Source organism: Ursus americanus, chromosome 2, assembly GCF_024610735.1.
Source record: "Ursus americanus isolate L20-20 chromosome 2, mUrsAme1.1.p, whole genome shotgun sequence".
In the NCBI taxonomy this organism is placed as follows: Eukaryota; Metazoa; Chordata; class Mammalia; order Carnivora; family Ursidae; genus Ursus; species Ursus americanus.
This window is the reverse complement of record NC_142128.1, coordinates 86,501,565-86,527,710: the sequence shown is the minus strand read 5'-3', so window position 1 is coordinate 86,527,710 and position 26,146 is coordinate 86,501,565. Positions and strand designations below refer to the sequence as shown.

Here is a 26,146-nt window from a genome sequence, read left to right as displayed (position 1 = left end):
CTAGAGAGGTATGTATTTCTAGTCCTCAAAGTCCAGAATATAGATACCTGAGAATGCTAAATTAGTTTTCCACAAAAGAAATAAGTCTTGAGTACACTGGAGTAAAAGGAAAGGATAAAGTTTTAAAAGTAAGCACTGAAATTATTATAATTACATCAAGAAGAAAGATACATGGAAAAGAGAGAAATAGAAGAGGCAAATATAATAACATTGTCTCCTTGTTGTGTGCTGATCAATGGGGCCACCAATTAACATACACTAGATTCCCACACTAATGCCCTAAGGTAAGTAGAAAAATGTCACAACAGTAAACAAAAAGCTAGGACTTGATTTGGGCATCTCTTACTAAAAACAAACACTTAACCACTACTTTATGCTACCTACTTCGCAAGCAAAAAGAAGTAGAAAGTATTCATTCTTAATTTTTGTGGCTTTTTTTAAAAATAATTTTTAGCATACCTAGGATTTGTAAGAATAGGATGAGAGAGACTAATTATACAAATGTGATAAAATGTTAACAAGCGGCTCAATATCACTCATCATCAGGGAAATACAAATCAAAACTACAATGAGATCGCCTCATACCTGTTAGGATGGCTAAAATCAAAAACACAAGAAGCAACAGGCGTTGATGGGGATGTGGAGAAAGGGGAACCGTCTTGCACTATTGGTGGGAGTGCAAACTGGTGCAGCCACTCTGGAAAACAGTATGGGGTTTCCTCAGAAAGTTAATAATGGAGCTACCCTATAATCCAGCAATTGCACTACTAGATATTTACCCCCAAAATGCAAAAACACTAATTCAAAGGGATACATGAGCCCTGATGTTTTTAACAACATAATGAACAATAGCCAAATCAGGGGTGTCTGGGTGGCTCAGTCAGTTAAAAATCTGCCTTCAGCTCAGGTCATGATCCAGGGTCCTGGGATCAAGTCCCGTTATCAGGCTCCTTGCTCAGGAACTTCTCTCTCTGCAAGCTTGTGCTTGCTCTCTCTCTCTCTCTCTCTCTCTCTCTAATAAATAAATAAAATCTTAAAAAAAAAAAAACAGTAGCTCAATTATGGAAAGAGCCCAAATGTCCATCAATGGATGAATGTATAAAGAAGACACACACACATGTCCAGTGCCCTGGGAGAAGAATATACTAGAGTTCCCTGCAACTTTTAGGGATGTGTGGAATGTTTTCAAATTTAAAAGTCACAAAAAATTAAAAGAGTATGTATTTTTACACATATGTTTTCCCTTAGAATTATTAGGGAGTTAGTTTACAGACATGATGTCCTGTTACATTAAAATACTTCAAAGTGTGTTACCTAAGAACAAGAACATTCTCTATCATAATCACAGTATAGTTGTCAAAATCAGAGAACTAATATTGACACAATACTATTATCAAATCTCCAGGCCTTACTCAAACTTTACCAATTGTCTTAATAATGTCCAAGAATAGAGCCAAGAAGTATTGTAATCCAGGATTCTAGAATCCAGGATCACATATTAGATTTAGCTGCCACATCTTTAATCTCCTTTAATCTGAAACAGTTCTTCATTCTTTGTCTTTCACAACCTTCTCATGACAAGCCAGTTACTTTATAAAATGTCCCTCAATTTTGCTTTTGTCTGCCATTTCCTCATGACTAGATTCAGACTATGCATTTTTGGTTAGAATTCCACAGGAGTTGATGCTATGTCTTATCAGCCTCAGAAAGCACATGATGTCAGTTTGTCTCATCACTCATGATGGTGACTGATCACTTCTTTAGGTGGTTTCTATCAGGTTTCTCCACTGTAATTTATTTTTCTCTTTGTAATGAGTAAGTAATTTGTGGGGAGATACATTGAGACTGTGTAGACAACCTGACCCTCACCAAACTGTCACAGAATAGTTTTAGCATCCATTGATAATTTTACTTGAATGAAATATTACTATGATGGTTCTAAAAGCATACTAGTTTGATGCTGTAAAAAAATACAAATATTCAGGTCTTGATTGGTTACTCATATAGAAATGTGTAATGGTTGGTTTTTAAAAACACTTGAGGAAAAAAACAGTTAATGGGGAGAGCTGTGTGTAATTACAGCTGTGCTTCCTGCCAGCAATTCTGCTATAGTCAGAGGTCTGGCAGCTTTTCCCTTTTAGTTCTTACAGAAATATAGACACTCAACATAATTTATTTTTAGAAAGGAACATTTATTAATATCATGAAAACAATTTACTCTCAAAGTATTTCCATCCTTCCAACCCAAACCAACCCCGCTAGAGGAATTGTTAAACAATACAGGGCACTGGACATCCGGTCAAGACAGATAAGTTCTTGGCCAGCAGAATTTGTAAGACCCCAGACAAATGATGTAAACTTACTTAGCCTGAGTTTCCTTTACTGTAAAGAGTTATGTTCAGGCTAGTGGTTCTTGACTCTAGGTACATAACATACATACAACATTATTTTTTTTATAAATGCTTATATCTGACCCAACCTTCAGAAATTCTGAATTAATTGGTTTGGGTGACTCTCGCCAAGTAGGTTTAGGATGCCAATAGATAAATTAGGTGATCTCTGAGCTACCTCGAGCTCTGGTTCTATGATTATGTGGTTCTTTTTTTTTTTTTTTAAGATTTTATTTATCTATTTGAAAGAAAGAGAGCAAGAAAAAGAGCACAAGTAGGGAGAGGGGCAGAGGGAGAGGGAGAAGCTGAGCAGGGAGCCCAATGTGGGGCTCAATCCCAGGACTCTGGAATCATAATCTGAGCCAAAGGCAGATGCCCAACTGACTGAGCCACCCAGACACCCCTAATTATGTGGCTCTATTTCTCCTTCCCATAGCAGACCAGAGGGGGAGTATATTAGTGCAACTTTCATTCTCCTCCACTCTTTTTTTTTTTAAGATTTTATTTATTTATTTGAGAGAGAGAGAGAGAGAACACAAGGTAGGGGCAGAGGGAGAGGGAGAAGCAAACTCCCTACTAAGCAGGGGCCCCGACTCAGGGCTCGATTCCAGGACCTTGAGAGATCATGACCCGGCCAAAGGCAGGCGCTTAACTGACTGAGCCACCCAGGTGCCCCTCTCCTCCACTCTTAATATAAATTTCTGGCCTGTGCTAAGGATAGTGATTTTCATACTTTAGTGCTAAGTCATAAATAGCTAGTTAACAATGTAGGTTCCTAGACATACCACATAAAATTCTGATGCAGAAGACGGGACACTGCTCAGGAACCTGTGTTTTTTATAAGCACCCAGGTGGTTCTGAGACCACTGATCAAGAACCACACTAAGAAACACCATCAACAGTATAACTGGCAACTTCAAGGATGGGGTTTTACCTGAGGCATCTTTGGGACTCTTGTTCACGCTGAAATATAGTGACGTAGGTGTGGTGACTACAGACCCTGAGCCTCACAGCTCTGAACCTCCCTCTTCATTTGAGCTCCCGTCATGTAGCCAGGATCCTGGCTTTCATCAAAACCTGCTCTGAATAGTTAAGAGAAAGAGGATTAGAATCCAGCACAGATCAACAATTCTACAATTAAATAGAACCATAATTACAATGGAAAAATGGGCAAATGATAGGAACAGACAATTCACAAAAGAACAAATCCAAAGGTGAGTAAGCATTCATATCATCAGTGAAATAGAAATTAATAAAAGAGTAAGATCCCATTTTTCACCAAAATGGCATACATTTAAAAAGTTTGATAGTATCAAGTAATTTGCAGGAAAACTCACACTCTAATGCATTCATGGAGAAATATAAACTATGTGAGTCCGTTTAGAAAGGAAGTTGATAGTGTCTATTAAATATGTTCATATCCTAAGATGGTAAAAATTTCACTTCTTAGCATTAACCTTAGAAAAACTGGAATATAAACAAAAATAAGCATATTCATGAATGACCTTAAAATAGAAAAAATAAAAGTTACCTTTATGTCCCTAAAGGCACAAGTGTCTAAATAAATTGTGGTATAATCTTAGTAGATATTATGCAATAATAAGACGAAATAAGGTAGATCTGTACGAACTAATTTAGAGAGCTCTCCAAGACTTATCGCTGAGTGAAAAAAATCTAAAGAATACTATTCACTGTGTTAACCTGTCTCCAACATGACACCATTAATTCCTTCCCTCTGTATGCACATGCCATTACCCATCAAGAGGCTGAGCCTATTCCTGCCCTATCCTTGAATCTGACCTACTCTTAATAACTTTCTTGACCAATAAAATGTGGCAGACGATATTCTGGAAATTCTTAGATTAGGTTGTAAAAAGCTCTACAGCTTTTATCCAAAGGATACAAACACAGTGATTCTTAGGGGTACATGCACCCCAATGTTTATAGCAGCAATCTCCTCAATAGCCAAAATATGGAAAGAGCCCAGATGTCCATTGACTGATGAATGGATAAAGAACATGTGGTGTATATACATATATATACACAATGGGATCAAAGAGAATGAAGTCTTGCCATTTGCAACAATGTGGATGGAACTAGAGGGTATTATGCTAAGGGAAATAAGTCAATCAGAGAAAGACAAATATCATACGATTTCACTTATATGTGGAATTTAAGAAACAAAACAGATGACCACAGGGGAAGTGAAGGAAAAATAAGGCAAAAACAGAGAAGGAGACAAACCATAAGAGACTTTTAATAATAGGAAATAAACTGAGGATTGCTGGAGGGGAGGTGGGTGGGGGATGGGGTAACTGGGTGATGGACATTAAGGAGGACACTTGATGGAATGAGTATTGGGTATTATATGCACCTGATGAACCACTAAATTCTACCTCTGAAACTAATAATACACTATATGTTAATTAAATTGAATTTAAATTAAAAAAAGAAAAAGAAAACGCTCTACAGCTTCCTCCTGGGTTTATTGGAACTTGTTATTGCAACCCTTGCTCTGGGAGAAAATCATCTGTTATGTATGAAATCTGTTTGTCCTGAGAATCTTATGTGCAGAAAGAGGAAGATTTCATCCAGCTCTGGCTATAACCCAGGCAACATATGACATGTGAGTGAAGCTGCCATTTGGGGAATTATAGTCCCAGCAGATGCCATGGACATAAGAACCAACATCCCAGACATCTATCCCCAGTCAAGCCACCCCAGCCATCCTCATCCTTTTGAGCCACCTCAGTTGAGGCCCCAGCCATGGTGGAGTAGAAATGAACGATCCTTGTTGTACCTCGCCTGAATTTCTGACCTACAGAATCATGAGCATAATAAATGTTGGTCATTTTATAACAGTTAAAAAATTACAGTGATGGTTAAGAGTGATTTTTAACTCCTTCCTTTCTTACATTTTGACTGGCACTCCACTGTAAAGAGGGGTTTTTCCTTCTCCATTATTATTCACTATTTATATATATTCAAGAACCTTATTTTATTCTATAGATTATAATCTATTACTATCATTATTTATTTTGATGCTTAAATTGTCCCAGATCTGATCAATGGGCCCCTCTCAAGCTTGTTCCTGTATCCTTTTGGCATGTTCCCATGATTTTTGAGCATTCATAATTTTTGGCATAAAATGATAGCCCCGGCTCATTTCATAGTTTCCCTGGTCCAGACTTTGTTTCTTTTCCAAGGAGCACTGGTTCCTTTTAGTGAAGATGTTATCTAGAACTCATACAGCGATTCAGCAATGTGGCAGGATATAAAATCAATGCACAGAAATCAGTTACATTCCTATACACTGACAATGTGACTGAAGAAAGAGAAATTAAGGAATCAATCCCATTTACAAATGCACCAAAACTCATAAAATACCTAGGAATAAACCTAACCAAAGAGACAAAGGATCTGTACTCAGAAAACTATAGAACACTAATGAAAGAAATTGAGGAAGACACAAAGAAATGGAAAAACATTCTATGCTCATGGATTGGAAGAAAAAATATTGTTAAAATGTCTATGCTACCCAGAGCAATCTACATATTCAATGCAATCCCTATCAAAATAACATCAATATTTTTCACAGCGCTGGCACAAATAATCCTAAAATTTGTATGGAACCAGAAAAGACGCTGAATAGCCAAAGGAATGTTGACAAAGAAAACCAAAGTTGGTGGCATCACAATCCCGGACTTCAAACTCTATCACAAAGCTGTAATCATCAAGACAGTATAGTACTGGCACAAAAACAGACACACAGATCAATGGAACAGAATAGAGAACCCAGAAACAGAATAGAATAGAGAACCTCAGCTCTATGGTCAACTAATCTTCAACAAAGCAGGAAAGAATACCCAATGGAAAAAAGACAATCTCTTCAAGAAATAGTGTTGGGAAAATTGGACAGCCACATGCAGAAGAATGAAACTGGACCATTTTCTTACACCATACACAAAGATAAACTCAAAATAGATGAAAGACCTAAATGTGAGACAGGAATCCATCAAAATCCTAGAGGAGAATACAGGCAGCAACTTCTTCGACCTCGGCCACAGCAACTTTTTGTTAGACATGTCTCCAAAGGCAAGGGAAAGAAAGGCAAAAGTGAACTATTAGGACTTCATCAAGATAAAAAGCTTTTGCACAGCAAAGGAAACAGTTGACAAAACCAAAAGACAACCAGCAGAATGGGAGAAGTTATTTGCAAACGTGTTATCAGATAAAGGGCTAGTAACCAAAATCTATAAAGAACTTAGCAAACTCAACAACCAAAGAACAAATAATCCAACCAAGAAATGGGCAGAAGACATGAACAGACATTTCTCCAAAGAAGACATCCAAATGGCTAACAGACGCATGGAAAAATGCTCCACTTGGCTTCAGGGAAATACAAATCATAATGACAACACACTATCACCCCACACCAGATAGAATGACTAAAATTAACAAGACAGGGAACCATAAATGTTGGCGAGGATGTGGAGAAAGGGGAGCCCTCTTACACTACTGGTGGGAATGCAAGCTGGTACAGCCACTCTGTAAAACAGTATGGAGGTTCCTCAAGAAGTTAAAAATAGAGCTACCCTATGACCCAGCAACTGCACTACAAGGTAATTACCCTAAAAATACAAATGTAGTGATCTGAAGGATCACTTGCACCCCAGTGTTCATAGCAGCACTGTCCACAATAGCCAAACTGTAGAAAGAGCCAAGATGTCCAAAGACAGATGAATGAATAAAGAAGATTTGGTATGTATATGCAATGGAATATTACTCAGCCATCAGAACAGATGAATACTTACATTTACATTGACGTGGATGGAACTGGAGGATATTATGCTGAGCGAAATAAGTCAATCAGAGAAAGACAATTATCCTATGGTTTCACTCAAATGTGGAATGTAAGAAACAGCACAAAGGATCATAGGGGAAGGGAAAACTGAATGGAAAGTCATCAGAGAGGGAGAAAAACCATGCAAGACTCTTCAGTATAGAAAACAAACTGAGGGTTGCCAGAGGGGAAGTGAATGCAAGGATGGGGTAATTGGGTGATGGGCATTAAGGAGGGCACATGATGTGATGAGCACTGGGTATTATACACAACTGCTGAATTATTGAACATTACATCTGAAACTAATGATGTACTATATGTTGTCTAATTGAATTTAAATAAAAATAAACAACAACAACAATAAAGTGGTGGTTATCAGAGGGGAAGGAGGTGGGGGGGATAGGTGAAATAGAAGGGGATTAAGAAGTACAAACTTCCAGTTATGAAATTAACAAGTCACAAAGATGAAAAGTACAGCATCGAGAATATAGTTAATAATAAATTTTGTAATAACTTTGTATGACGACAGACGGTAACTACACAACATGGTGAGCATTTTGTAATGTATATAATTGTCAAGTCACTATGTTGTATGCCTGAAACTAATATACATCAATTATACCTCAATTAAAAAACAAAACAAAACACAAAGTAAACGAAAAGTGTCATGCTGGTAAAAGACATATAGACCAATGGAACAGAATGGAGAGTCTAGAAATAAAGCCATGCATATATGGTCAACTAAACTTCAACAAGGGGGCCATGACACATTATAGGGAAAGTATAGTGTCATCAACAAATCATGCTGGGAAAACTGAATGTCCACATGCAAAAGGTCTAATGATATCAGACCTTTAGCTTACACCACACACAAAAATGAACTCAAAATTGATTAGACTTAAAACGCTAGACCTGAGACTGTAAAACTCCTAGAAGAAAACACAGGAGAAAATCTTGATGGCATTGTCCTGACAGTGATTTCATGGCTATGCCATCAAAAACATAGGCAACAAAAGCAAAAAATAGATAAGTGGGACTACATCAAACTAAAACATTTCTGCATAGCAAAGGAAACAATTAATGGAGTTAAAAGACAACATGTGGAATGGGGGAAATATTTGCAATACATGTATCTGATAAAATGTTAATATCTAAGACAGAGGGAATTCCTTCAACTTAGTAGCAAAAAGCAACTAGCCTGATTTTTAAAATGGGCAAATAACTTGAATAGATATTTTTCCAAAGAAGACAGAAATGGTCAACAGGTGAATGAGAAGATGTTAATGTCACTAATCATGAGGGAAATGCAAATCCAAACCATAATGAGATATTACCTCATACTTGTTAGGATGGCTATTATAAAACAACAACAACAACAAAAGATAAGTGTTATTGAGGATACAGAGAAATTGGAACTCTTGTACACTGTTGGTGGGAATGTTGAAGGTGCAGCAGCTATGGAACACAGTATGGAGTTTCCTCAAAATATTAAAAATAGAAATACCCTATGATCTAGCAATCCCACTTGTGGGTATTCATATGAAAGAATTGAAGTCAGGATCTCAAAGAACTATTTGTACTCTCACATTCATTGCAGCATTAATTACAATAGCAGAGATGTGAAAACAACCTAAAAGTCTCTCAGTGGATGAATGGATAAAGAAAATGTATATATATACAATGGAATATCAGCCTTATAAAAAGGAAATTCTGTAATATGTGACAATATGGATGAATCTTAGCACAATCACATTGTGCTAAGTGAAATTAGCCAGTAACAGAAGGACAGATACTTCATTATTCCACTTATATGAAGTATCAAAATAATCAAATGCATAGAAGCAGAATGGTGGTTGTTGGGGATAGGGGAAGGGAGAAATAGGGGGCTGCTATTCAAAGGATATAAAGTTTCAGTTATGCAAAATGATTAAGTTCTGGAGATCTGTTGTATAACATTGTGCCTATAGTGAACAATATTGTATTGTACACTTAAACATTTGTTAAGAGGATAGGTCTCATGTTAAGTGTTCTTATTATATTAATAATAACTTTGAAAGAATGTCAACAAATCAAAAGATAAGACATGATCTCCTGAGGACTACTTTTTCTCCTAAAGCTTTGTATTCAGTCATGTTAAGGGAAGTCACCTGTTTGTCCTCTAAGGTATTAAACATAAAAATTAGGAGCAAAGAGGAGAAAAACTAATGACAAACGTTTTTCTCACTGTCATTTCTCATCTGTTGTTCTTGCTTTATTCCATTTGCTTGTTTCTGGGGAAAATCTACATCAATTTCCTTAGGGGGTACCAATAAAAGTGATTCCTGAATATTTTTTAAAGAGTAACTTTAAATGGGCCATTTTTTGTGGTCTCATTCCTGAAATAGGTCATAGTATTTTTAACGGCAACTTTAAAATCTTATCAAAGTTATCTAATATCCTATTATCAAAGTTATATAATATCCTATTTACTTTTCTGTAAAATTATTCTAAAATACTTTTTGGGGGTGCCTGGGTGGCTCAGTCGTTAAGTGTCTGCATTCGGCCCAGGGCGTGATCCCGGCATTCTGGGATCAAGCCCCAATCGGGCTCCTCTGCTAGGAGCCTGCTTCTTCCTCTCCCACTCCCCCTGCTTCCCTCTCTTGCTGGCTGTCTCTCTCTCTGTCAAATAAATTAATAAATAAAATCTTAAAAATAAAATAAAATAAAAATATTTTTGGTAGCACTCAACCCTTGTTGTGCATGAGAATTATCCACGGAGAGTTTGGTAATACACTTTGCCGACCCTTGGAGATTCTGATTCAGTGAGTCCTGGGTAGGACCCAGACACCTGCATTTATAAAAGAATTTCCCAGGTGATTCTAACATACTTCCAAGTTTAAGAACCACCATTATAATATCCAGTAGAGGCTATTTTTGCATTTCTTCATCCCAAGTATTAGTAAAATAGAAAGTTTGTTGAACTGACCAATAGATAGATATTAAAGTAGTAAGCCAATGATAGTTTCTTGCCTTGTTTCTGACCACTACATGGAATATATATTTTCTGCATGATTTTGTCCAAAATGTATTGAAATGAATTTATTTAAAAAAAAAAAAAGCTTTTGCCAAAACGGACTCTAATTGTTTCAGAGAGTTCTTTTCTTTATTTGATCAGTTTGATAGACTATGACACTGTCAATCTGGTCATCTAAATCTGCATTTCAGTTCTAATGAAATCTGCTTCACCCCTTGGGGCATACCTCAATTTGTACTGAGAAACTCCAGCTTTATGGTATCTATAAATCAATCTTTTTCATGTTCAAACATAGGGGATTTTTAAAAATTTATCTCTGTGTTGCTTTGAGTCAGAGGATGTAGTCTTTATGATAAAATTTAAAATTTGTTGAGACTTGACTTATGACCTGGTAAATGTTTTCCCTATGCTTGAAACACTATTTTCTGTTAGCTGTTGATTGCTACATTTCATATATGAGATCAAGTTTGTTTGTTTTTTGCTAGTTGTTCATATTTTCTATATACTTTTTATCAGTTTAAATCTGTTATTATCACAACTGTAATTACAAGTGTAACCTTTTATCTTTATACTTCAGTCAATATTACTTCAAGTCTTCATTTTTTAGGTGTACATAAATTTAAAATTGTTAAATCTTCCCATTCAATTGTCATTTATCATATGTAGTAACAATCTTTAGATATAACTATTCTTTTCTGTCTTAACATCTATTGGTTGTTGTTGCCTGAGATGTCTTTTCTCATATTTTTTACTATGAATATCCTCATGCTTTATGCATGTCTTTTGTAAACAGCATAGAAGTATATACTATATTTTTATCCAATTTACTTATGCTTCTTTTTTGATTAGAGAATTTAATTCTTGCACATTTATTGTGATTACTGATATATTTAATACTTGTCATCATAATGCTTTTCATATGTTTTGCTTTTAATGACATTTTTATAATACTGTTTTTGCCTTCCTCACCTATTTCCAAACTTCCTTTCAGTTGATTATGTTTTCTCTAAACCATTCTAATTCCTTCTCCTATATATATGGCATTCATTATTAAAAATATCTTCTACTTGGGTGCCTGGGTGGCTCAAATGATTAAGTGTCTGCCTTCGGCGCAGGGCATGACCTCTGGGTCCTGGGACTGAGCCCCACATCGAGCCGCACATAAGGCTCCCAACTCAGTGGTGAGTCTTCTTCTCCCTCTCCCTCTGCCTCTCCTCCTGCTCATGCTCTTTCTCTCTCTGTCTCAAATGAACAAAAAAAATTTTAAAAAATATATATTTTAGTGAAATATAATTAAAAGGCACCCATATCATAAGCTCAGTGAATTTCCACATATTGCCAACAGTCACCACTTGCCCTTCTCCAAGAATAACAATTATTCTGACTTCTAACACCATAGATTTTATATTTATTACATATATATATTATGTATATAAAAGATATACATACATAAATGTCTCTTAAACATTAAAAAATGTTCAACTTCACTCATAATATGAGAAATTAAAATCACAGTAAGATACCACTTCTCACATCAAATAAGCAGAAATTTTAAAATCTTGGCAACGTATTCTATGTGGGTAATAGGAACTTTTATATATTACTGACAAGAATGAAAATTGGTATAAAACTTACAGAGGCATATTTGGCAATACATAACAAAACTACATAAACTCTGATCTTTTGACTTAGAAATTCCACTTCTAGACATTTACCCAGGAAATATATCTCTAACTATATGAAAATAAACATACAAAAATTTATTCATTGAAGAAATTTTTTTCAACTGCACAATATTGTAAACAATATGTGTCCATCTACAGGAGATTGGTTAAATAAACTATGGCATATTTATACAATGAAGTTATTTGGAAGTTTACAAGAGAAAAATATCAGGCTGATATGGAGTGATATGCATGATATATAGTTTAGTGAAAAAAGCAAATTAAAAATTGCATGTAGCATATAGTATGTTGTCTTTTGTGTAGGAAAGGAGATACAAGAAAATATACAAGCATCTGTTTATTTTTGCAACCCCCCCAAAAAAAACCCAAAACACAGAAAGGAAAAGCTCAGAAGTAGGTAAGATTGGCTATCTACTGGGAATTAGTAGAAACGAAGGATTAGGGATGAGGGAGTGAATCCTCTCTATGTATAATTTTTCATACAGTTTTGAGTTTCCTAATCATGCTAATATTTTACATACTCAAATTAAACCCACAAAGTAAAGTTAGGTGTAAGAATGAGGGGAATCTAAAATGGAATATAAATATAAACAAGTGAAACTAAGTATTACAATTGAAAAAATACAGCCATGTTGAAGGTGGGAAGCAATGAGACCAAGTAACTTTTAGATACAATATTTTGAAAATTTAACCTTAGAATAAAGACTGAAGGAACTGTACACAAATATTGAACTTTAGTCAATAGGATTGTTTACTGCAATGTTGCAGGTTAGCAATGTGTTACTATTTTATGTGTTCTTAAGGATTGGGCAAATAAATACAGATCTTTCTTGGTTTCCATAATCCCAGATCAGGGTTATTCCTGATAAACCCACTGTAAGTTGAAAATATTATAAGCCAAAAATGTATTTAATACATCTAATCTACCCAGCATTATAGGTTAGCTTAGCCTAACTCAAACATGCTCCTAACACTTATATTAGCCTGCCATTGGGCAAAATCATCTAACATAAGGCCTATTTTATAATAAAATGTTGAATATCTCATGTAACTTATTGAATAATGTACTGAAAGTGAAAAAGCAGAATGTCGTATAGGTACACATTGGTTGTTAATGTGATTGTGATTTGCTGCTGTGTAAATGTGATAAATCACCTTGTGATTCTGTTGTTGACTGGGAACTGTAGCTGGCTGCCACTGCCCAGCATCATAAAAGAGTATCACACAGCATATCTATAGCCCAGGAAAAGATCAAAATTCAAATTTAAAGTACAGTTTCTATTGAATGCATATTACTTTTGGATCATTATGAAGTAAAAAAAAAAATTGTTATTCCAATCCATGAGCATGGAATGTCTTTTCCATTTCTTTGTATTATCTTCAATTTCTTTCATCAGTGTTTTATAGTTTTCAGAGTACAGATCTTTTACCCTTTTGGTTAGGTTTATTCCTAGATATCTTATAGTTTTCAGTGCAATTGTAAATGAGATTGTTTTCTTATTTTCTCTTTCTGTTGCTTCATTATTACTGTATAGAAATGCAACAGATCTCTGTGCATTGATTTTTGTATCCTGCAATCTTAATTCATTTATCAGTTCTACTAGTTTTTTGGTGGAGTATTCAGGGTTTTCAATATATAGTATCATGATACCTGCAAATAGAGAAAGTTTTACTTTTTCCTAACCAATTTGGATGCCTTTTATTTCTTTTTTTTTTATTTGATTTCTGTGGCTAGGATTTCTGGTATTATATTGAATAAAAGCGGTAAGAGTGGTAATCCTTGCCTTGTTCCTGACCTTAGGGGAAAAGCTCTCAGTTTTTCCCCATTGAGTATGATGTTAGCTTTTTAAATTTTTTCAATAAAACTCATCCTCAAAAAAATGAGGAAGGTAGATATGTATGACAGCTCTGGAACCAGAAAACCATCAGTGGAGACTATTTAGGATTTAAAGAGAAGTCTGTACTTTCCTCTTTTTAAGGGATGTTTAATCTGCTCTAGGCAAGAGAGTTTACCGGTTAATAGTGTGAGCCCTGGAATTAAGTCATAACTGAATTCCAAATCTGGATTCTTCACAGACCTACTGTCAATGTTTTGAACACAAAAACTTTGATCTTTTTACTACTGTATTCCTTGTCCACAGAAGAGTGTTTATCAAATAGTAGGCATTCCACAAATACTTGGGAATAAATTCATGAAACTTGAATAACTTAAGTGTGTTTACTCATCTGTAAAATTATACTTGACCTATCTCAGCGGACTGTTGTGAAGATTAAATGAAATGAATGTTTAATACCTCACCTGCCAAGGTGAATACTCAGAGAATATGCTAATTATTAATATTTTTCCTGTTTTGTAAGATATATTTGGCTAGTTTATAATGTTTTTCCTTTGTAAAGTGACAGTATTTCAGTATCCTTAAAATTGGATATAAAATCTCATCATATAATTCTATTACTTTTAAATATTTCTACATAAATCAGGAATCACATATGTGAAATAATGAACCTTATGAGCTTTGACTCTCCTTTTTAAGATTTATTTTATTTATTTGGAGGGGGGGCAAAGGGAGAGGGAGAGAAAGAAGCTGAGCATGGAGCCTGATGTGGGACTTGATGCAGATCCCAATAGTGACCCTGGTGGGGAGCTCAATTGGGAGTTCGATGGGGAGCTTGATGGGGAGCTCAATGTGGGGCTCAATCTCATGACCCTGAGATTACGACATGAGCTGAAACCAAGAGTTGGACACTTAACCGTCTGAGCCACCCAGGCACCCTAAGCTTTGACTCTTTTTGACAAATTTTCATGATCTATAAAAATTGTTCAATCCATGATTGGTGCAATTGAACTGAATGTCTGTCAAAATTGGAGGCAAGTGTGTGATATCCATTATGCTTCCAAAATCCCTCCAGTAAACAAGTGCCAGAATTAGCACAAAGTAGAAAGCAAATTATGGAAATATATGTGTTTGGCAGGTGGGAATAGGAATTACTATAATGATTTTTTTTTTACCATATGCTTCTATAATTGTGCAAATGTTACATATTTGAATATGAGTTCCTAGTTATATCTGACAGAAACTTAAACATCTACTCTGAATGTAAGAGCCATTAATTATGACATTTTTATCAAACTGAAACAAAATTTCTGTACACTTTCCATCAGAAGGCATCTTTTAAATATACATTGGTGTTGCATATGATTATATTTGAGATTCCTTAGCTAGAGAGAAAACATTCAGTTCATACAACTGAATGTGAATTGCCTTGAAAAACTCTGTTGAAAATCTATATATGGAGCATACACGAAATACACAAATTAACAGAGTTCTGAAATGTGTTATTTTCACATTTGGATGTGAAACAAAGAGTACACAAATACTAAATTAATTTAGAATAATAAGATATAAATATTCACGTGTATTTAGACACTATCACTGTTAAAATTGCACAAAGATCCATTTAAAATTTTTAGATAAAGCTACATACGATTAAACCTTATAATAAATGAATTTTAGATGTTTTCATTTAATTGCCTCTTATATTAATCGCCTCTTGCTAATTACAAATTTCCAGTGTTAAGCTTGAGATAAGTTAAATTCCCTACTTTGGCAATGTTGGATGAGAAATTTGGCCATGAGGATGAAAGGTGTTAGGAAAAGTCAAATTGAACACATCTGTCTACTTTCCCCACATCCTTATATTCCATTAAAAACAGCAGGAAAGGATTTGTAATGGTAAAAAACAGCAACAATGGGGAAAATGAAAAGGAAAAAACACCAATCAAACTTTAAAATACAGAAAGCAAATAGACCCAGAAATGACTTAGCCAACCTGATGTTTTATTAAAAACCTGTAGAAAAAGTTGAAAACCAATTCTGTTTGTATCATAGAATATTTCTTGTATACTCCCAATTTTGTAGTAATTATAGCACCTTGTTGTGATTTTTACTTTCTTATCTCCTTTACTGAACCCTGAGCCCCATGACATAGAAAATATGGTTTAATTTTCTTTGTATATCAGTGTCTAGTCACTGCTAGTTGACACAAAGTAAGTGCTCAATACATATTTATGGACCTAATGAATACATACTCATTTTATTGTAATAAATAAATATTCATGTAATTGCAGCCCCTTGCCCATTAAATGCATCCTGTAAACTATAAGTTAACTACTCTAAGCTCATAGACTATATGTTCGAGGGTAGATTTGAATCAATAGTTTCACTGCAAAAGTCTAATTTCCAAAGACTGCAATAACACTTCTGGTGAGCATCCCTTAGCAAAAGATAGGCAGTCTATAAGTTGTTAAATGAAAGTTCCTTGTTCTGTTTTGTTTTCTTTTGTTTGGGGGATGGGGAGGAGGGGCAAAGGAAGAGGGAGAGAGAGAGTCAAGCAGGCTCCACGCCGAGCACAGAGTCTCGCACAGGGCTCAATCTCACGATCCTGAGATCATGACCTGAGCCGAAATCAAGAGTTGGACCCTCAACCGACTAAGCCACCCAGGTGCCTGAAAGTTCCTTGTTTTAAATAGCACATGGAAGAAAAGTGAAATAACCAACATAATAAAACAAAGAAGAACTAGGAAAGATACAATAAAGTAGAAGAGAGATATAATAAGGTGGAGCTCATTAACATTATAAAGACTATTAACACTTTTCCAGGATTTTCCTTTTTTGGGGGGGGGGGTCAAAACAAACGAAAGAAAGAAAGAAAGAAAGAAAGAAAGAAAAAAGAAAGAAAGAAAGAAAAAGAAAGAAAGAAAAAGAAAAAAAGAAAAGCAGAGATTTTAATATACGAGGCATTTCAGGGCACTAAAATTTAGAAGAAAATAGTTGTTTAGTGAATTTAAGAGAAAAATGGACCATGCCAAATGCAATTGTTGAAGATAGTTCCTACAGTTGGATCAAGAAAATTTCTTGATCAGAAAAACTAATTTTTTTCTCTCAGAAAATGGCAAGTGAATTTCTGAGAACAGATATCAGTCCATGCTGGAAAGAGATACTGTTTTTTTTTTTCCCTCAAATAACATGAAATAGGTAGACAAAGATTGTATTTGCCACAGAACTTGAAGTTCTTTGTTTTGTCTGTCTTTTCCTTACTACTAATGAACAGGCTTTGTAGTTCTCTAATGTCAATCCTATTACTTGTTCAGAGCTATTTCTGCAAGGGTCATCAATATTCAAGGATCTTAAATCTGAGCTTAAACCTGTTCAAGTTCGAGTGGAGTTCAGTAAACAGGCTTTTCATCCACTGAACATAACCAAGGATACCAGGCACAGAGAACCGAACTGTGAGTCTGCAGGTAGTCTTCTTGATATAATTTCTAAAATTCTACCATAGGGGAAAGAATAATGATTTCACTGCTCATGTATATGGTGTGTTGTTTTGAAATATTTCAAACTAACACTAAATAATGACTTATCTAACTATAAAGACAAGTTCTGGTATCTTTCCCTCTTAAAGAGATTTGCACTAGTCATCTTCACTAATGTAAATTCAGAGTAAAAACATAATTTTGAGTCTGATATTCTAGACAATTAAAATAAAACCGTGAATAGGGAATTAATTGTGAAATTTAAAATTCTTCAGTTCTCCCTTTGAGTGAAGAGAGAATTGAAGGAAAGAAAGGATGATTCCTTGCACTTTGTATTTGAAGATTTGACTTCAAAGCTATGAAAGGAGTATTACATTCAATGCTAAAGTACTCTCAGACTTGGAACCAGGCACTTAACCAGTTGTGTGTTCTAGGTTTGTTGTTGTTGTTTTAAAATTACACTTTGGGTGTTTTTTGGGGAGGGAGTGTTTTTTGTTTTTTGTTTTTTTTATCTTGAAAGTGGGGATAATAATGTCTGTTTCAGGTTACTTCAAAAATTTAATGGCACAGAAATAATGTTTTTAAAAGAAAAGTACAGGGAGTTTGCTGATAATAAATTAAATGAAATTTTTCTTTTAATTGATTTTATTTTTCTTCTATTTTGCCTCACTGTGGAGGTTATTATGGTTACTAATAAACTTTACAGTTTGCATCATGAAAATGAATGAAGTAAAATTTTCCCACTATTTTTCCATGAAATATTTTTATTAACTACAAAAATAGCTTTTCACGACAGCATCCATTTTAAATTATATGTATTTTTGGTCATTATACATGCTACTTAGAATCACCTAACATTAAAGCTAGAAAAAATTTGATGAGATCACCTAAATCATCATGGCAATATTTTGCCTAAATATTCTGTTTATAAACTGCATTTGACATTATACAAGTTGCCAAAATATATATGAACCATTTATTAAAATGTCTATAATGAAATTATAATAGTTGCTAAAATAAGTGTATTTACAAGATACAAAGATATTCAAAACAAGATATCTGCTCTGAATTTCCAGCAAGATTCTGACATTTCTATTTGCTTCAAAACAATTTAGAAAATGTCTGTATGTAGTAACAGTAAACCTGAATATGTTAATGTTTTTTTCTTTTATTAGGAGCAAGAATTCAGTTATACTTTGGAAGCTTATATTTTCCCAGAATATTTGTAACTGATGATACTGGTAGACAAATAGAAGACTGCCATCTGTTATGCCTTCCTGACATACAAATCATTTAAAAGGCTCCTAACATCTTCCACCTGTCCAGTCTCAGTTGTTGAAAAAAGCAAAACTATTTGAGAAGAGTAGGAGCCAAGAAAATATTATATATGCTCTGCAGTGTCTTATATCAAAGTTTCTATCACAGTTTTTCTATCCAAGTTGTTATGGACTTTAGATGCTAGGGTGGGTAAAGGTAATAAAGGGATGTTTTCAACAGTATCAAGGGGTGTGTTTTATATGTAAAAGCAAGAAAACTAACATTTGCTTAATGTCAACCAATTGATCCGCATTAATTTGTTACAGCCATGGTGTGTCCTCTAATCCATTCATAATTCTGGGGATTTATTTTCAAAGAAAACTCTCATGATGATAAAAACATATATATAAAAATTGACCTACCTCAAAATTAACAACTAAATGTGGCAACAAAAATCCTGAATGTTGTAACTGTCTCTGCAAATTCCTCCTCCAACAACTGAAATTGAGAAAATATATGTAAACCATTATGACATAAATACTAAATGGAAATTCAAATTTAAATTACCACCTGCCATTTCTCACTTATGCACATATTTTCAGAAAACCTTCTTACTATTGTTTTCAAGTAGTTTAATGTACATTTTATTAGTCTTTATTTCATGACTCCAAATTAATTACCCCTTTAGTAATCAATCTCCCCATTCTTAAATGCCTTGTGGCAAACAGACCTTACTAGAAACAAATCAAAGTATTATGATAAAGGACCTTAGTCAGAAATGAGATAGGAGAATAGAAAACAATTTTGAGGTAAATGTACAATATATGTGTGACCATGTACACACACCCATATATATACACACAGAGATATTCTTTCCATGGAAGAGAGGCATAAGCAGTGCATATATGCATGAATTCCTAAATAAAATTTATATTAATTTGACTATATCTATTGTTAATTTTAAATATTTTATTTGAGTATTTTAAATTTTAAATTATTTACTAATTATCATTTTTACTCAACGTCTATTAAGTTTCTACAACTAAATACTATATATTTTACATAATACATTTCATACCATTTAATTCTCACACAGTCTTTTGAAGTAGACACTATTATTACTCCAATTTTACAAATAAGAAAACTAAAGCACAGAGAGTTTTTGAGATTTGCTCAAGGTCACACAGCCAATAACCGGCAGAGCTAGATTTGAACCCAAGTGTTTATGTGTTAATCATTATGCTATAATGTCACCTGGAAGCATTGTAATGCATGGTTCCTGCCCACAAGAAGCTTAGCTACTCCTTGGAGGAGAAGACATACATAAATAAATCAACTGGAGAGTAATTCAAGAAATTAACTGATCTAGTATGAGGTATAAAATTCCCTCTACATTGATGTTGAACCTAAGACCATATGTCACTCTTATTAAAAATCTCCAGTTCTCAAAATCAATAAATGAAATAAAGGAGTGGGATAGAGAAAGAAGAAATTATGGTGTGGGTGAAATCATTGGAGCTGTCTTTATGATTTAAGAGGTAATGGAGGTCTCTACAAAACTAGTAATAACTCCTATGATCTGACATGGTGCTGTCAGACCTATTTGATGTGAAATGCCCACCACTTTTTTTAATAATAAGGGAAAAGCAGAACTGTTTTCTCCAGGAGTCCAATATGACATTGAGGAAGATACTCATGGCAAGGGTTAAAACATCTGACATCAATATATTAGCACTGGTGAGAACATTAGCCTGGCTTAGTTGATCAGATTAGTTCATGGTCACCTTGGAAAGCACAGGAGAGCACAGAGCTAAGGAGATGTATAGTTAGAGGTAGAAAAGGGTAGGACATGAAGCCCTGCAAAACTGAGCAGCATACAGTGTGATACCCTTAATAAGGGTTGAGACACAGAATCTTGGTTTCTATCAAAGTCAGTCAGTTAGAGAGAGACAAATACCATATGATTTCACTCATATGTGGAATTTAAGAAACAAAACAACCATAAGGGAAAAAAGAGAGAGGCAAACCGAGAGATGGACTCTTTATTTTTTTTAAGATTTTTTTTTTTTTTTTAGAGAGAGAGAGAGTGTCTGTGCATGCACGCGGGGGATAGGGGGGCAAAGAGAGAGGGAAAGAGAGAGAATCTTCAGCAGGTTCCATGCCCAGTGCAGAGCCCAGTGAGGGGCTCGATCTCACAACCCTGAAACCCTGACCTGAGCCACAATCAAGAGATGTTTAACCAACTGAGCCACCCAGGCGCTCTGGAAAATGAATTTCTGCCTCAAAAGTCTATAGTATTTTGTTATAACAGCCTGAGAGCACTAAGATGCCAGGAAGCTATGTTTGCATGTGATTTTTGACAAATGGAAAAGTGGCAGACAGTTTGAAAGACTGAAGTGTTAGTTTTCTAATACATGCCACACATTGAGAAAATTTTCATACAAAACTTGGGCTACATAATAACAGAAACAAACAGACTTAATTTTAGAAATTGATCTTAAAGACTGCTGAAGCCATAGAACTGTTGCTTCAATTCCATTTAAGAATTCAAATGCCATTCTTTGGAGTATATAATTAATATTTAAGTGGTTTCTATGAGTCCATGAGTGAAATATCTTACTTTGCTGCACAAATCTCCATACAAAGCTAAGTAAAATGTTTCCATAATTTTGCATTTTTAGTTTCAGTTTGATACATAATTGACACATTATTGAATATAAACAATGCAGAGACATAGGACTGATGATAACTTCTCAATCCACATGTATGACTGTCAAGATCTAAGAGTAGACAAAGCCATTTTGTCTTTTGTATCGACTTTCCATAGTATCAGTCATTTAGAATCTATTCAGATAACTAGAAATAAACAGACTCTTCTATTACATTCAGTATAAACTAATGAGTTTTAATCTAAAACAGAATTAGAACCTAGATTCTAAATTAGAACCTAATTCTAAATTAGAATTTAGAACCACAGAAATTTATAATTCAAATAATTACTATCTCAAGGACTTTGGGGACATGGTGCCTTATTGATCTGTTATTTTTCATATTCTCATCTTGGTTTTAATGCTTATACAAAAAAATTAGGTTGGTTTATTTGATTAATTTATTCATTCATTTTACTGAGGTGATGACAGAGTAGAAAAAATAAGGATTTTTGAGATTTGAGAGTCAGAGAAATCCAGATTTGAACCCTGGCTCTGTCTACTCCATAGTAGCTCTGTAAGCTTTGGCAAGTCACTGAATCTCCTGGAGCCTGAGAATCCATGTCTGAAAAATGAAGATGCTAATTTTGTGAGAATTACTAATAGTATAGTACCTAGCACACAGTAGGTTCTTTAAAAATGGCTGCTGTCATTTATGGAGTAGTTACAACATGTGAAATAACTATAAGAAGACAATGATAAGTAAAAACTTGTTTCTGTCCTCAGAAAAACAGTAGTGGGGGAAAAGGAATGTAAAAATAATTCCTATAAAATTGTTGTGGGTGCTAGGAAAGAAGTCAGTCTAGGGCACAGTGATGAGATGACCCCAACCTTCGCAAATCTACCAGTAAACTACAACAGTTAGAATTGAAAGCAAAGCTCTTCTTCAGAGCACTGAGAATGTACAAGTCAATTTTAAACTAGACATTCTGATTAGATCAGCTCAACATATTTAAGATAATTAACAGTTGTCATCATCACAGTACCATGTGAACAAGGATAATAATGATAATGAAATATTTTAGGGGTGGATTTGGGGTTTTTAAAGAGTATTTTTAAAACTAATGTTTAAGAATTAGTCTAATGTTAGTAATGAATCATGGAACTTTACATTGAAAACTAGGGATGTACTGTATGGTGACTAACATAAAATTTAAAAAAACTATTAAAAATAAATAAATAGTCAATCCTTTAAAAAAAAGAATTAGTCTAATGTTAATGTAGTTAACTAATATTGTTAATGTAATTAATTAATGTTTTGTTATGACTAATGTTAAACTAATGTTTAAGAATTTTACTCACTTCCTTTCTATTCTAGATCATCACTATTATGTGTGAAACAGAAACTACAAGTAGAATCATTTAAAATTGTCTCTTTTATTTCTTAGTAATTAAAAACCATGGCTGGGAGGTGTTAGAGTTTTAAGGGCAAAGTTTGAGAAATGTTATCCCATCTCAGCCATTATTTTGAATTACTATTAAAACCCAACACTAAGAGGAAAATAAAAACCTAACCTGGTAGAATTATATATCTTTTTATTTTTTAAACTATATGTCTCATCAACTTTAACTTATCACTTTTGCTTTTGAAGAGTTTTTTAAATGCAAGGTATTATGTCAAAATCATCTAAATATAATTTTTACTTAACACAGATCTTATTAACTGAGACAGTGTTATCACTGTCTAAAATCAAGAAGGAGCAACAACACAGATTTTTATAATATATAAGATGGATAACACAACTGCTGAACCACAGTAAATCTTGGTGGAGCTTTCTGTTTTCTTTCCCTTCTTTATCACCAATTTCCAAGCACATACAAATGTGTTGACTATCACCCAAAGTTTTTAATAATCCTATCATTATTTTTAAATCCTTTAACCTAAAGCAGACATGGAATTTTTTAACCACTAATAATACCATTGCAAACCAAACATTGATCATATTTTTTAAATGACTGTTAACACTATATGTACAAGCATAAAAGATATATTTTTTGTTTTATTTTACAGACTCACATAGCACATAGGATTTACCATGTGTCTGGATCTAAGCACGTTCCAAATACTAATTCAATTAATTTTAGGATACTAATGCTAATTTTTTAAAAGATAAATTATTTGAGAAAATCCAGAAACACCATAGTGAGGTGATGACGGGATATTAACAGATCAAAAACATCAATAGCTAATTATACTCAACTTGTGTCTTCCTCTGTGGAATCTTCAAGCAGTGCCAGCAAATATGCCTCATGTTTCAATATGTATCTTCCAATTTATTTTTCTGTTGACTGGTTCCCCTAATAGTAAACAGTAGTAAATTTCACCAGTCTTTTTACCCTAACTCAAATGAAGGCATTAGGTAAAGATGGACTCTGTTTTTCACTAAATAGACAACCCAGCTGACTTAAGTCTTAGTATTTGTGAGTGTCATACTGGAAGAGTTTTGTTCTTCATGTAATTCAGAGCCCAAGAAAAAGCCTGGCACATAGTCTATTCTTAAGATATATTAACTGAATCAATGAATCATGTTTTTTCCAAGTAATGGGAATGTCTTTTCAGTGAAGGGATTCTTCGAAATTGGCAAAAGTCTTTTTGAAAAAATGGATTTTTTTTTCTACTAGATTGCTAACTAGGGTGGCAACATGCAAGCCCAGAAGCAAGCTATGCTTCTTTTTCTTCAACATTTGAAATAAAATTATTTTTAGATATTCTTAATGTACTTATTGTGTATTTATTATATTTATTGTGAATAGTAGGTACTGCAAAATAACTCTCTACAATTGCAAAAAAAAAAAAAAAGGTGGCTTTTGTCTCTACTGGTCTGGGGACTAAATAGCTACTGAGTTATCAAAAAGTTTCCATTACTTTGTTCTGTAGTGTTCTTTTGAAGCAAACTAATAATATTCATTTTTCTTAGATACAAAAATTATTTTTAAGTAATTGCAATAATTAAGTAGCTTTTTTTTTTTAAAATATAATGGTGTTTATTTATTTTAAATTAAGCTCTACACCCAATGTGGAGCTTGAACTCATGACCATGAGATCAAGAGTCGCATGCTTGGGGCACCTGAGTGGCAGAACTGGTTAAGTGTCTGACTCTTGGTTTCAACTCAGGTCATGATCTCAGGGTTGTGATCTCAGGGTCATGAGATCAAGCCCCATGTTGGGCTCCATGCTCAGCGCAAAGTCTCTTTAAGACTCTCTCTCCCTTTCCCCCTTCCTTCCCCTCACAAAAAAGAAAGAGCTGCATGGTCTAATGACTGAGCCAGGCAGGCACCCCTTAAGTAGCTTCTTTTTTAAAGATTTTATTTATTTGAGCAAGAAAGTAAGTGAGAGAGACAGCATGAGCAGAGGGAGGAGCAGAGGGTGAGGGAGAAGCAGACTTCCTGCTGAGCAGGGACCCCTGATGATGCAGGGCTGGATCCCAGAGCCCCGGGACCATGGTCTGAGCTGAAGGCAGATGCCCAACCAACTGAGCCACCCAGGTGCCCCTTAAGTAGATTGTTTTATCCAATATTTACTTATTTCTATTTTCCCTTATTTTCATTTTCCTTTATTCTTTTTCATTACTAAATCCAGTCAACTTTAATATTCTTTATTACTAGTTACATAAATGTTGTGTAATAAACTGGTATTCCCTTGACAGCTTTTTTTTTAATGGCTCGAACCATTTATTTTGTTTATATTCCCTCTTTCACATGAACCTGAGAAAGATAAATGATTTAAAATCTATATCCACAGTCTTCAAGAGCTTTCGACAGTCTTTTCTTAAAAGCCTTTTCTTGTTCAAGTGGGTAAAATCAAATTGGCAAAGATCTTTTACAACCAGTGATTCTGAGTAGGGACTACAGTGATGGAATCAATAAAATTATGAGACTATAAAATTATGCTGGGACCTGATGTCAAAGCAAAAAAGGAATCAAGACAAAGAATTCTGCTTTACTGTTTCATGCGTTGGGAAAGCACCAAACGAGCCAAGTCCAAGCATAAATCAATAAAAAACTAAGATGGGAATAAAAACGTAAGTTGGACGACATCATCATCTAAAACTGACTTTGAAACAAAGAGGCAAAGGGGAGAAGGTAGAGGAAGAAGAGTAAAAAGATGGTGTATCCATTGTTAGTATATTCTCCCTGACCTGGAAATTTCAAGAAAATCACAACTATATAGACCCCTTAGGGAATGCGTTAGTATGTATAATAATAGAGTTTTCCAGATGATGGAAAGATAATTAAGTAAACAAGTTAGATTTATGTGAACGAAGAATAAATAGGTTCTGTATCATGGCATCAAGGAGTTTCCTATGAATAAAATTCCATGTACTTTTGGTAGATATTGTATCATATTTTAGTCAAAATTCTAGGTATAGTTACTAATTGTTATTTGCTTGGTGGGTAACATCACCAAAACTTGCTTTATGGTATGGAGAGATGTTCTAGTGTTAGTTTGTGAATAGTATTGTTCCTTAGATCATTATTCTTTAATCCCAATTCAGAAGTAGGATTTATCAAACCTTATTGACAAAAATAACTCTATTACAGTATGTTAACTTTCATAAGAGTGTAATGACTTAAGATTTAGCTCTAAAATTAAATCTAGGTTCAAATCCTTGCTCTACCACTTACTATGTAAAAATGGACAGATAACTTAAACTCTCTGTCCTTCAGCTTCCTCAGTTGTAAAATGGCATTAACATTGTCCCCTGCCACATATGGCTATGTGAGAATTAAATGATTTTTGACACATAAAGTAATTGGTACAATGTGTGGCACAAAATAAGTATTCGTAGTAAGTATATAATTATTATTAATTTTTAAAATTGTGTTTTATAACATATTGGTATATAATTGTATGATATTTGGTAACAAAATAAAAAATAAGTAGTAAATAATGTTCACTAAGTACATAGACTTAAACTGAAGGCTTTTTTTCCCT

General features: G+C 34.2%; 1 long non-coding RNA gene across 1 annotated transcript in view; it reads right to left on the bottom strand.

Annotated features, from left to right (window-relative positions):
* Positions 1 to 385: 385 nt before the first annotated feature.
* Positions 386 to 26,146, bottom strand: part of LOC123801393 (uncharacterized) — a 48,754-nt gene continuing 22,993 nt past the window's right edge. Inside the window, exons 3-5 of the long non-coding RNA XR_006782215.2 lie at positions 18,925 to 19,000; positions 3,325 to 3,472; positions 386 to 697 (exon numbers count right to left, since the gene is read on the bottom strand). This is a non-coding gene — a long non-coding RNA (uncharacterized LOC123801393). The remainder of the gene's footprint in view (positions 698 to 3,324; positions 3,473 to 18,924; positions 19,001 to 26,146) is intronic.